This window comes from Vicugna pacos, chromosome 3 (genome assembly GCF_048564905.1).
Source record: "Vicugna pacos chromosome 3, VicPac4, whole genome shotgun sequence".
Classification (NCBI taxonomy): domain Eukaryota; kingdom Metazoa; phylum Chordata; class Mammalia; order Artiodactyla; family Camelidae; genus Vicugna; species Vicugna pacos.
The window spans coordinates 37383985-37396748 of record NC_132989.1 but is presented as its reverse complement, the minus strand read 5'-3'; the positions used below and the strand labels follow the sequence as shown (position 1 = coordinate 37396748).

At 34.3% G+C, this 12764-nt stretch overlaps 1 protein-coding gene across 1 annotated transcript in view; it reads left to right on the top strand.

Moving 5' to 3' along the window:
• PRR16 (proline rich 16) overlaps nt 1–12764 on the top strand; it is a 246041-nt gene that overhangs the window by 232540 nt on the left and 737 nt on the right. The window lies entirely within an intron of this gene.

The following is a 12764-nucleotide window of genomic DNA, read 5'->3' as shown; positions in this document are numbered from 1 at the left end:
TTCACAGAAGGCATCCTATCATTTATTTAAAAGCCAGAGGAAGAAAGAAATGCCATTTCATAAAGAGAACAGTGTTTTATTGCTTGTCCACAGAATTTAATTGTTGAAAAACATCCATTGATATTAGAGAGCGAAGTACTGTAATCGCTTTTTTCATGTAATAAATTAAAAACCTAAAGTGAATGTGGTTTGACAGAAATGTTTAAGCAAGGAGGAGGGAGCACTGTTAGCATTTTAATTTTGTTTTGATTGAGGATACTCTCATTCCACCCTGAAAAAATAATGTTCTTCCTGCATGCCTCATTTCCAGCGGAACTCAGTAGAATGCGCACGTGTTAACATTAGATTCCACAGGCTTTAATGCAGTTACACAAAGGAGTTTTGCCAAAAGGAGGGATAAATATCATAGCCATTCATTTCACAGCGCTCTGCAATCTGGCTTGCAACTGTTTCTCGAAGCAGCACGGCAGTGAATAGAAAAAGGAAATTAAAAGGAGGGGCAGGAAAAAAGGGATTTAGGGAGAAGGGGTTTTGAAAACATTTTTGGCTTTAGAGAAAACAGTTTGCAATCATTAGCATGAGAAAAATTCCTGCTTGGTGTAGGCTAATGAAAACATTATGAGAGCAGAGATTTTTCAGAAACAAACAAAAACAAAATAAAAACGAAAACAAAACTGTCCTCGGAACACCGTTAATGAAGATCAAGGGAGCCAGGGGAAGTAAACATTCATGTTTTATAGCCGAATCCCCCTAGTTCCGCCGATTATGAAGTAAATACCTCACTTAGAGCGCTTTTCTGTGTTCATTGAAAAAGACTAAGTGTCCTGCTGACTGTCTTAATTGGTTCCTTTAGCATTTGTTTACACTTCTGTATTTTTCCCCATTCACTAATATTGCCCTAAAGTAATTACATATGAGAAAGAATTTATAGCGCTTTGGTTTCAAAAACGGCCAGCGGTGATGTTGTTAATAACAGCAGAAGGAAGATGGCAAGACAGCTATTTTGATTCTGGTTTTATTTCCTAACAAATCCACTACCACGCCCTCCTTCAGCTGTAGAAGACGGGACACAAGATCATGGCAGTTCTCTTTTGGAATTATCCACCGAAAAATTGTATTTGTTCAATGTCTCTCTTATTAAAAAGGAAATACGTAAACGTTGCAAGATCATTTTTACCTATATTCTCACTTATTTTCTTTATCAACCCTGGCAGATAGATGTTAATGTCTATCCACCTCCCTTTTTTTCTTAACAGATGAGGAAACTGAGTCTCAGATCTTTGATATCCAGGCCCCTGTAACTACCATGGGATGGAACTTGATTTTCAGCCCCAGACTCCAAAACCGTAACATCAAACCAGGCACTGTGTTTAGAATTTGTAAGAATTGCTGATTGATCAATTCATATAAAGAGTTCAGCATTTGCCAACAGTAAGGAAACACCATAGGACTGCAGATAATTTAGATGAATGAATGAATGAGGCAGGCAAACAAGCACATACTGTACATATCCTGTGGAAGAAATATTTTGGAAGTGACTAGATATGTATTTAATCACAAGAAATTGGTCATAGTGTTGACTGATTTAGTGATTCATCTGTGCCCATAATGAGAAGTTGAAAAAGATTTCTAGGAAGCATTCTTCAAGGTAATATTTTCAAGTTGGAGTCTAAAAGGATGAAAATAATTACTTTTTTTCATGTTATTTACTCCTTTTCTAAAGAAGACTTTAATTATGGTATTTAATCATATTTATATAGAAATAAAATTTTTTTCAAAAGTTAGACAAAATATCTGAAAACGATCTGAGCGAGGCTTTTAATATATACTTTTTTTTTAAATTGAAGTACAGTCAGTTGCAGTATGTTAATTTCTGGTATACAGGACAATGTCCCAGTCATGCATATACATACATATATTCATTTTCATGCTCTTTTTTATTAAATGTTATTACAAAATATTGAACATAGTTCCCTGTGCTATACAGAAGAGACTTTTTAAAAATCTATTTTTATATATAGTGGCTAACATTTGTAAATCTCAAACTCTCAAACTTACCCTTCCCACCCCCTTTCCCAGTAACTGTATGATTGTTTACTATGTCTGCGAGTCTGTCTGTTTTGTAGATGAGTTCATAGTGTCCTTTCTTTGTTTTTTTTTTAGATTCCACATATGAGTGATACCACACGGTATTTTTCTTTATCTTTCTGACTTACTTCACTTAGAATGACGATCTCTAGGCCCATCCATGGTGCTGCAAATGGCATTACTCTTTTTATGGCTGAGTAATATTCTGTTGTATAAATATACCACAAATTCTTCATCCAGTCATCTGTCGGTGGAAATTTAGGTTGCTTCCATGTTTTGGCTATTGTATACAGTGCTGCTATGAACATTGGGGTGCATGTATCTTTTTGAATTAGCGTTCCCTCTAGATAAATGCCCAGAAGTGGGATTGCTGGATCATATTGCAAATCTATTTTTAGTTTTTTGAGGAATTTCCATACTATTTTCCGTAATGACTGAGATATACTTTTAAATAGTCTTTTATGATATACATATATTGAAATAATACTGTTATTATCTTAAAACATTATCACAGCATAGTAATTTCACTATTAGAAATAATATCCTTTGTAAAACATAATTTCCATCATTAAAAATTATGTCATCTAACTGATTTCAACTGAAATTAATTGGCAGAATAATTGAAAAACATACTTTTTAAAACTGATATGATCCTACATAGACATATACATATGTAGGAAAAAAAGAAAGATACAGTTTAAATAATAAAGAGTTTTTTTGCTTTGTGAATGCAAATGTTCCATGAACAAAAGAAAAGTATGTTTTTAATTTGTATCTGCTGCTCATTTTCTTAGAGAAATTCATCACATTCATTTGTCCAGTACTTACATATTTTACATGGACTTTACGAACTATGTCCTTGTTTCAGAAGATAAAGTTTGCATGGCTAGTTTACACACTAGATAAATACTCTTTTTCTATGTAAAAGTGTCCAAATCTTAACAAGGGGACGCTAGTAATTTAACATAAAATGAATACAAAATATTGCTTTTTCATGTAAATATTTTAAGGCGTTCCTTAAACTGATTCTATGTCACTCCTTATAGTTCACATGCATTGTTCTTATGTAGTTACTTTTGAATGAAAACTCAAACACAACAGAGCATAGTACTAGGCAAAGCTGAACATGTGGTTGGAGCTGTTCTGAATTTCAGTGTTAAGTTTTGGAGTGGGGCAGATGAAAGTTTATTTGGGATAGACTTTCAGGGTCGGCTTCATGGGTGTGTGACCATCCCATTGCACAGGGCCCTGTCTTCATAAGCACCCGCGCACCGTGCCCATACCCCACTACACTTGGTGTTTAATGCTCTGTAGTCACTATCTTGATATTTTTGTCTCTGAATTTGTGTTGTGTCAGTGAAGTCTGATGGGATAACGGAGAACGTGCTGGGGGCTTGAAACTTTTCCTCAGGTGTGGCTCCACATTCACCACCCACCAGGATGAGCCGTGGCCACTCACTTCCCCTCACATACCCGAGGACCACGGCTGCCCTCTGTCTCAGCAGAGGTCAAAACACTGGCAGCCATGTGATGTGCTCTGAGGTCCGGGGCAGAGCCCAGGGAATATGGGGGTCAGCAGTCAACTTGTGCCAGAGGAGCTTGACATTAAATAGCAAATAAAAAAAGAGAAAGTGGGTAAGAAAGGAAAAAGCTTTTTTCCTGCTTTTTGAACGAGGGCCATGCATTTTATTTTTCACTGGGCCTTGTAAATTTTGTAGCTGGCCTTTGTAATTCAGAACTAATATTACTGAATGTCATGCCTGATGCACTAGCTCAGATGAGAAGGGCAATTCTGAGGTGCATGATATTTTAGGGTATCAGGTACTTACTTTACAAAATGACTATCTGGCCTTAAAGACTTAAATATCATCTCTCTAAACTGCTGCTCTGCTAGTGCCTGTGCACGTACTAAATATCCTTGATACGCCAAGTATTGCCTACAAGTTTGTTCTGGGTGTCTTGCTCATGGATTTACAGGTTCTGTAGACAGTACCGTCCCTGCTGCTGGGCTCAGGAAAAGAGGACAGCTATCAGATAGTCACACTTATATTCTAGAAAATGTCAATAGATAATTCATAAGAAGAAATTAGTTGTGTCAAGTTAGGTGATGATGCTAGAATTAGCAGTATCATTTTCCTCATATTAAAATAATCATTTTTCAAGGTAATTTTCTCAATAGTCATAGTATGGGAGGCATGAAATAAAATATTTTGCCAAACTAGCTAGATATTTAATGGCACTTAAAGATTACAATGAAGGGCACACATAACTGGCTTTTCCTAACATAATCATATTCACTGCATTCTATGTGTATCTGTATAATAATTAAACTTCTTATAACTTGAATCTAAAATATGGGCAGAACATAAAACATAGTATATGGGTGAAAGGAAATAGCACACAATATTTGTAAAAATGCATCTAGGTCTTTTTATCTGTCTACCTAGAATGCTTCACCTACATTCATTTTCCAAGTGTTAACACACTGCCTACTTATCTTTTAAAAGCCAGATTATCTCAGCATTTTGATCATTGAAAAGTCTTTGAAACTCTTTTTTTGCACATCTTGAAAAAGCTCTGCCCAACTTCTTCCTCTGTAGTGTTTTGCTCATTTTTGTTAATTCTTTCTTAAAGAGTGTTAAGTCATTCAAAATTCTTGCTCTCATCAGACTTCTTGGTGGCAGGCATATCATGACCAAAACAGGAGTTATCAGTGGCACCATGCAGAGGGGACTCAGGTGTTAGTTACTTCTGCGGGCCATGTTACAAGTTGCTGGGGGTACACAGTCTTCCTTTATACCTCTTCCTGACCATGCTTGGTCTTCTACACATCACATTTAAACATTTTGATGATGTCAATCACATTTTGATAAATGCGTAAATGAAAGAGAATCTTTCTATGTATAATACCCACGACTACTAGTTTTGGATTCAACTGGACAATTGCTCTTCCATGACCCCAACAGGCCACACTTGACAATGGTTTCATTAGAAGAATACAGTGCAATAAATAAAGCAGGCCACTAGGGCAGAACTAGGTGATTCTTCAACATGACAATTCCCACAAGTGTCTAGGGCTGCAGTCTTTCTCCAGCACTGCCAAGTGTCAGCTTAGGTATGAATCTGAGATGATGGGTAGGTGTGATACCTATTCTAACACTTCCCATGTCCCAAATAGGAATCCATATCTTTTGTAAGAGCCTGTAAGCAAAGTACATCATCAGTTATAAGAAGGCACCTCACTCAAGAAATCCCACAAGGTGTTGATAGTCATTCACAGTCTCCCCAGACCGGATGCAGTTTACAGATCAGGGCTAATTTTTATCATAAGCAATGTTGCCTCGTTATACAGCTGACATTCTCCTGGTATTAGATTTCCATGGAAACAGAGCTGAAAAGTTAACTCAAGGTCATTCTTCTTTTCATAGAGAGGGAGAAAATATTTTGCTATCCCTTTATGCACATTAGGAAACGCAAATATTTGGGAATTTGGATTACCAAACAGGCCTTATTCTCTCACTTATAATGTAATAAAATTTAAAATGACAGCTATAATTCAACTCTAAAAAACTGAAAAAAAGAATAACAAAATGCTCTCAAAGTAGATAAGAAAAACTAATAAAAGATAAAAAAATTAATTAAACAAATAAAAACTATCAAACTTTAAAAAAAGGAAATTTTGATTTAAAAAATAACCTTTTATTTTGAAAAGAATGTCATTAGATTTTTCTTTCTTTCTTTCTTTCTTTCTTTCTTTCTTTCTTTCTTTCTTTCTTTCTTTCCTTCTTTCCTTCTTTCTGTCTTTCTTTCTGTCTCTCTTTCTGTCTTTCCCTCTCTCTCTCTCTCTTCCTTCCTTTCTTCCTTTGTTCCTTTCTTTTTGCAATGTGTCTAAATTTGTTTGGGCTGCTGTAACTAAAACACCGTAGACTGGGTGACCTAAACAACAAACATTTATATCTCACAGCTGGAGGCTGGGAAGTGCAAGATCAAGGCACCTGCGGATCTGGTGTCTGGTGAAAGCCATTTCCTGCTTCTCAGACAGCGTTCTTCTCCATGTGTTCTTAGATGGCAGAATGGATGAGAGCTCTCTACCTTCTCCTTTCTAAGGGTACTAATCCCATTCATGAGGATTCTGCCCTTGTGGCCTGTTCACCTCCAAAAGGCCACACCTCCAAATACCATCACACTAGGGATTAGGGTTCAACATAAGAATTTTGGAGGGACATAAATATTCAGTCTATAGAACCACTGAAGATTAGGAAGGAAAAAAATAGAGAAGAAGCAAATGAGTAATATAAGTAATCAGAAAGGAGAGCACTTAAGGGACTTTTATGTTTCAGTGTGGATAAAATAGTTAATTTTGTAGAGACACATAAATGACCAAAAGGTTCAAGAAACATTTAAATAGCCAATAACAAGAACAAAATGAAAAACAGTCAAAACTTAATCAAGGATAACTGACAAAAACTTATTAGTACCAATGAGAAAAGGTAGTAAATTAGCTAGCTATAAGAATATTCAAGAATTCAGTATATCCCTCTATACTGTCATAAACACAAAATATAATTTAAAAATATTCTATCTAAATAGCAATGAAAGCTATATACTATCTAGGAATAAATCTAACAAGAAATGTTAAAGATGTTTATGAAGCAACTGATCAAAGGACTGAGCAACCTAAAATGAAAGTCTAAATAATTGTGATGATCCACCATGTTTCTGATATGAATATTTGCTATTGTACAGATGCCAGTTGCCCAGTTACTTTAGAACTTCAGTGCCATCCCATGGAATTTTAAAATTTTGCTAAAAAACAAAACAAAACCAAAAAACCCAGAATCTGAAATACATACTGAAGAGTAAATCAGTGACTAATGTATGAATAAATGTATGTATATACGTGAATTGTTACATGATAATAGTAACATATCAAAATGTAACAAAATGTAGATAACTCAGTAAATACTAGTAAAATAGTTGGCAATCCATTTGGAAAAAATGCAAAGTTAGATTCATAAGTAGTACCACAGTAAACAAGTTAGATAGATTCAACCAGGATTGAACAAACTTTTTCTGTAAAGGGTCAGAGAGTAGATGTGGGTCCTCTATTTGTTACAAATATTCATCTCTAGAGTGAGAGTGCTAATGGTGTGGGGAGTAGCAAATTTGGCTTGCAGGTGGTAGTGGTGACCTTGATTTAATCTCATAAGAGCTACAATTTCCACATCTGGAAGTCTACTTCATAGCTTAATACAACAATTCAATAATGTGTGAAATATTTCACTCCATGTTTAGATATAATAGAAATCTAACTTTTTATCCTTACTTTTTCCATGCTTGGCATAATGCCTGGTTTATACCAGGTATTTCATACATTTTTTAAAATTTCATTTCTAAACACCTTTATTGTTGTATAATTCCTGTATAGTAAACCACACACATTTCAGATGTACAATTTGATGAATTTTGATAGGTGTATACACCCATGAAACCACCATCACAATCAAGATAGCTAACATTTCTATCACTCCCCAAGAGGTGCAAATTTTGAACTTCAGATTTATCCCTTCCCACCCGCTTTACCTGCTGGTAACCATAAGTTTGTTCTTTATGTCTGTGAGTCTGTTTCTGTTTTGTAGAAAAGTTCATTTGTGTCCTTTTTTTTTTTTTTTAGGTTCCACCTATAAGAGATATCATGATATCATACAGTATTTTTCTTTCTCTTTCTGGCTTACTTTACTTAGAATAACACTCTCCAGGTCCACCCATGTTGCTGCAAATGACATTATTTTGTTCTTATTTATGGCTCAGTAGTATTCCATTGTATACCGTATCTTCTTTATCCAGTCATCAGTTGATGGATGTTTTGGTTATTACAAATAATGCTACTGTGAGCATTGGGGTGCAAGTATCTTTTTGAAGTATATTTTCTCTGGATATATGCCCAGGAGTGGGATTGCCGAATTATGTGGTAAATTTATTTTTAGTTTTTTAAGGAACCTCGTTACTGTCCTCCATAGTGGCTGCACTAATTTACATTCCCACCAACAGTGTAGGAGGGTTCCCTGTTCTCCACACCCTCTCCAGTATTTATCTTTAGTGGACTTTTTAATGATGGCCATTCTGACTGGTGTGAGGTGATAACTCATTGTAGTTTTGATTTGCATTTCTCTAACAATTAGTAACATTGAGCATCTTTTTGTGTACTTGTTGGCCATCTGGATGTCTTCTTTGGAGAGATGTCTATTTAGGGCCTCTGCCATATATTTTTATTTAACTAAATTAAGTGAAAACTTCTTGCTGCTATTACTTTAACAGTTCGGGGGAAATAAGACAGACTCTTTGAAATGGCTTTGATTTCTTCATAGTCACTACTTCTCAAAATGTAATATCTTTGTAACACATAACACATTGTCCTACAGTTTAAAATATTTTAAATTATGTATACTTATATATAATATATACTTACATATGTGCAATTTTATATATTTATACTTACTAAATACAGATTATAAAGAGAATCACAAAAATTACACCAAGGTCCAAGTAAACATAGAAATATGAGACACTTCTATTTGAACAAATTTTTGTAATATTTTTAGCTTTTCCTTAGCATTATTTGCTGTATTTTACATTTTAAAATCACGTTGCCCTTACTATGTAGAAATGTTCTCAGTCACTCAAGATGCTACTTAACATAAATTAATTTAACTTGACTTTTAATGACTCAAAGCCTAAAAATTATCTAGTAGCATTCATATTTGGCTTATCACATTTGTCTCTGGGAAAACTTGCAAAAATGAAAAAAATGACCCTTGAAGGCTTGAAAAATTTGACCTATTCCATCCAAAAAATGAAGAAAAAATTTATTAGTTTTAAGTAAAGCCTTTTTGAACAGAATGAAGCAATTAACCCACTGATCTGAAGAATGGGTCAGGAATTATTTCCATAAGCGCTCCAACTCATTGTTGGTTATAGTAGATCTTTGTGTATATAATTTATATTTCATTATTTCAATGCTGAGTAAATTTATTTAGCTTTTATGATTGTGAAAATGTATTACATGTTTCCATATTTGAAGCAAACATACAAAAAAGAGATGTAGGGGTTTAAAAAATATTTGTATTTTAACAAACTTGTGGTTGCTAAGGGGGCGAGGGGTTGGAAGGGATAGACTGGGATTTCAAAATGTAGAAGAGATAAACAAGATTATACTGTATAGCACAGGGAAATATATACAAGCTCTTATGGTAGCTCACAGAGAAAAAAATGTGACAATGTATGTATGTTCATGTATAAATGAAAAATTGTGCTCTACACTGGAATTTGACACAACATTGTAAAATGATTATAAATCAATAAAAAATGTTAAAAAATTTGTATTTTGAAACCTATAATAACAAAAGTTCATGAAATTTTTAAATTAGCAAATTATACACAAAAAAGTTAATGGGGGCTTTTCTTTAGTGGGAAAAAATGTCTGAGCCTGAGGTTAACAGATGAAGCATGATTATCTGACCCCATACAGTAAGAGATAGCTGTAACACATCTTCAGAACTCAGTAAGACCTATTAAATGCATTTCATAATGCTCAGTCTTAGAATCCAGTCGGTGGACGTAAGCACCCACTAGTCAGAAGATTATTCTCTGTTTTAACGTTTGGTCACTGGGGGCTGAAAGACAAATATCCCACTTCCATGAGATACCTAAAAAATGGTGGAACAGAAAAAGCTTCATAAATAATGTTTGCTTTTATCTTGAATAGAAATGAATGAACGTCTTTGTTAATGCATTAAGAAGGAATGGGTTATTTTACTGTCTTCAGTCTGACACTCAGAAACATCTCCAACTGGAATTATTAGTTACTGCTTTCAGCTGATGGCTTTGACATTCCTTTGCTAAATGTCTGCCATCTGTACCCCCTCTTTCCCTCCATTGTTCTTTCCACATTTCAACCAGCCACTCTACTCATCAGAATTCTTTAATAGTTCCCATTACATTTAAGATAAAAATCTGAAGTTTTTTCCATAGTATAAAGGACACTTTAGCCCCTGCCAGCCTCTCTGGTAACAACTATATTTTATCCCCTGAGTTTTATGCTGTACAATATTGAAGGTACCATACTTGCCCCTGGTTTTGCACCTTTACCCATGCAGTTCTTCTCCTGGTTTGAAATGCTCACATTTCACCACTAACAGTGATGGGTTACTTTTGCAAACTCCAACTCATCCCTCAAGTCTCTATTCAGATGCTGTCTTCTGTAGGCTTCTACTCTCATGCTCATTCTTTCTACTTACATTTATTTTGACACAGATCTGCTTTTACTCTGAGTATTTGTGTGTCTCCTGGGTACTAATCTCCCAGGAGGGCAGGAGATTATGCTTTTGTAACCCTGGTTCCTAGAGCAGTATCTGGTATACAGCAGATGGTGAATACATATTTTTGAACAAATGCTAGCTTGCTTTACCAGTTCCAATTAGCTGTTACCAATAACGATGTAGCCTGCTAAACAGTCCTATATTACAGGGCTATGAAAATATGATTGGTATGTTTAATTGTCTTTGCCTCAAATACATGACTTATGTTCCTATATATTTGTAGAAAGTCACCTTTGTATGTTTTTCAGACCTTTATTTAATACTAAAACTAAAAGATTAATTATTGTCAGACTGTTGCTGATACCTTAGTAACTGCTTGAGTGCTGATTGCTTTTACATAAGTAAAAGAGAAACATGTATAAAGGAAGCTTATATTTCTGGTGATATAAAAATGGCACACATGGAAGATACCAGCAATGCTGATGGATGGAATACAGGCTAAGCCAGTTCAGTCCAGCCTTCTCCACTCCTCTATACTGATATGTTCTTGCATCTTCTTAATCAACTACATGAGGAAAGCTTGTCTTCTACTACTTCTTTATCTTTCATAGTACATCTTTAATGATGAGCCAGAGTAAACTCTCAGCCCACACAATGACTAAATGTGTTTGGTGATTATTCTAGTTTTAATCTTTGAGTTGAGAGAGAATGGTATTTTGCATTTTGATTGTTTATTTAAATTCTTTAGTTCAGGGACTTTGTCTTGGTAGTTGAGGGTAACAAAAGGAAAGTAATTCTAATTAATCTAATAGAATGGACTACTAAATGATTTACTCTGTTGTCTGTATGTATGTTTGTGTGTATTGGAGAGAGCACCGTGACCTTGGGGTTCACCAATCCCTAAATAAAAGAGTTAAAACAGATGGTTTTCAGATGGACTTTAAGGGATTAAAAATACACTTAAAGCCATTACTCTGTCTCTGAGTTTTCTAATAATTTACTAATCAATTAATTATAGCACAAGGTTTATTTTAATAACTTTCTAGATCTATTTTAGTAAGTCATTACATGAACATTCTCCAATACAACGTAATGTAAAGAGGAGACCATAGACACATTCCACATTACATGGTGCTAAGCTTGTTTGATGTAGAATGGGTGGGGTGAGAATTATGGCTAGGTTTCAGTTCCTTTTGTTTTCAAAAAAAAGTATTCATTAATTACAAATATGAATATAAGTTATTTTAAGGTGCTAATTTAAAAGTATTGCAAATATTCATAAAGTAAAAGAAAATTAGTTCTTTGATAGCTCTGTTGCATCAAAGAAAATGATGTATTTTTGGCAATCTGATAATACACTTAGACTATATAAATTGCAATGAAAGATTACATTATGAAAAATGTTTTGGCAATACTTTTTTGCTGTTTAAAATGAAGACTCTACCCTAATAAATGTGTTTTCTTGATTAACTCTTTTTGAGGGTGGTATATATTAAAAAGTTTATAGTCTAAAAATTTATAAAATATCTTGAGAACTTGGTACATTCACAAGTGGAGAAATTTATCTGAAGTTTTTAAAACTGTCAGAGATAAAAGATCTTTTAATTGAAATATAAGCATGCTACTACTAAATTTTGATGAATAAATTATCAAATACTGTTTTTATATAGGAAATGTAAATGGAATATGTGTTCAAAATATGTTTATTTAAAATAAAATTCTTGATAAATTTAAAGAATTTTATTAGAGAAATGTTTGTTTAGGTCTTCTGCTTATTTTTGTATTGGGCTCTTTGTTGTTTTGTTATTGAGTTGTATGAGCTGTTTGTATAATTTGGAAATCAAGCCCTTGTCAGTCTCATCATTTGCAAATATTTTCTCCCCTTCCATAGGTTGTCTTTTCATTTTGTTTAGAGTTTCCTTTGCTGTGTAAAAGCTTCTAAGTGTAGTTAGGTCTCATTTGTTTATTTTTGCTTTTATTTCTATTACCTGGGTAGACTGCCCTAGGAGAACATTGTTAAGATTTATGTTAGAGAATGTTTTGCCTATATTTTCTTCTAGGTTTATAGTGTTTTGTCTTATGTTTAAGCCTTTAAGCCATTTTGAGTTTATTTTTGTGTATGGTGTGAAGGAGTGTTCTAACTTCATTAATTTACCTGTGGGTGTCCAGCTTTCCAACACCATTTGCCAAAGAAGCTGTCTTTACTCCATTGTATATTCTTATCTCCTTTGTCAAAGATTAATTGATAGGTATGTGGGTTTACTTTTGAGCTCCCTATTCTGTTCCATTGGTCCATATGTCTGTTTCTGTGCCAACACCATGCTGTTTTGATTACTGTAGCTCTATGTAGTATTGTCT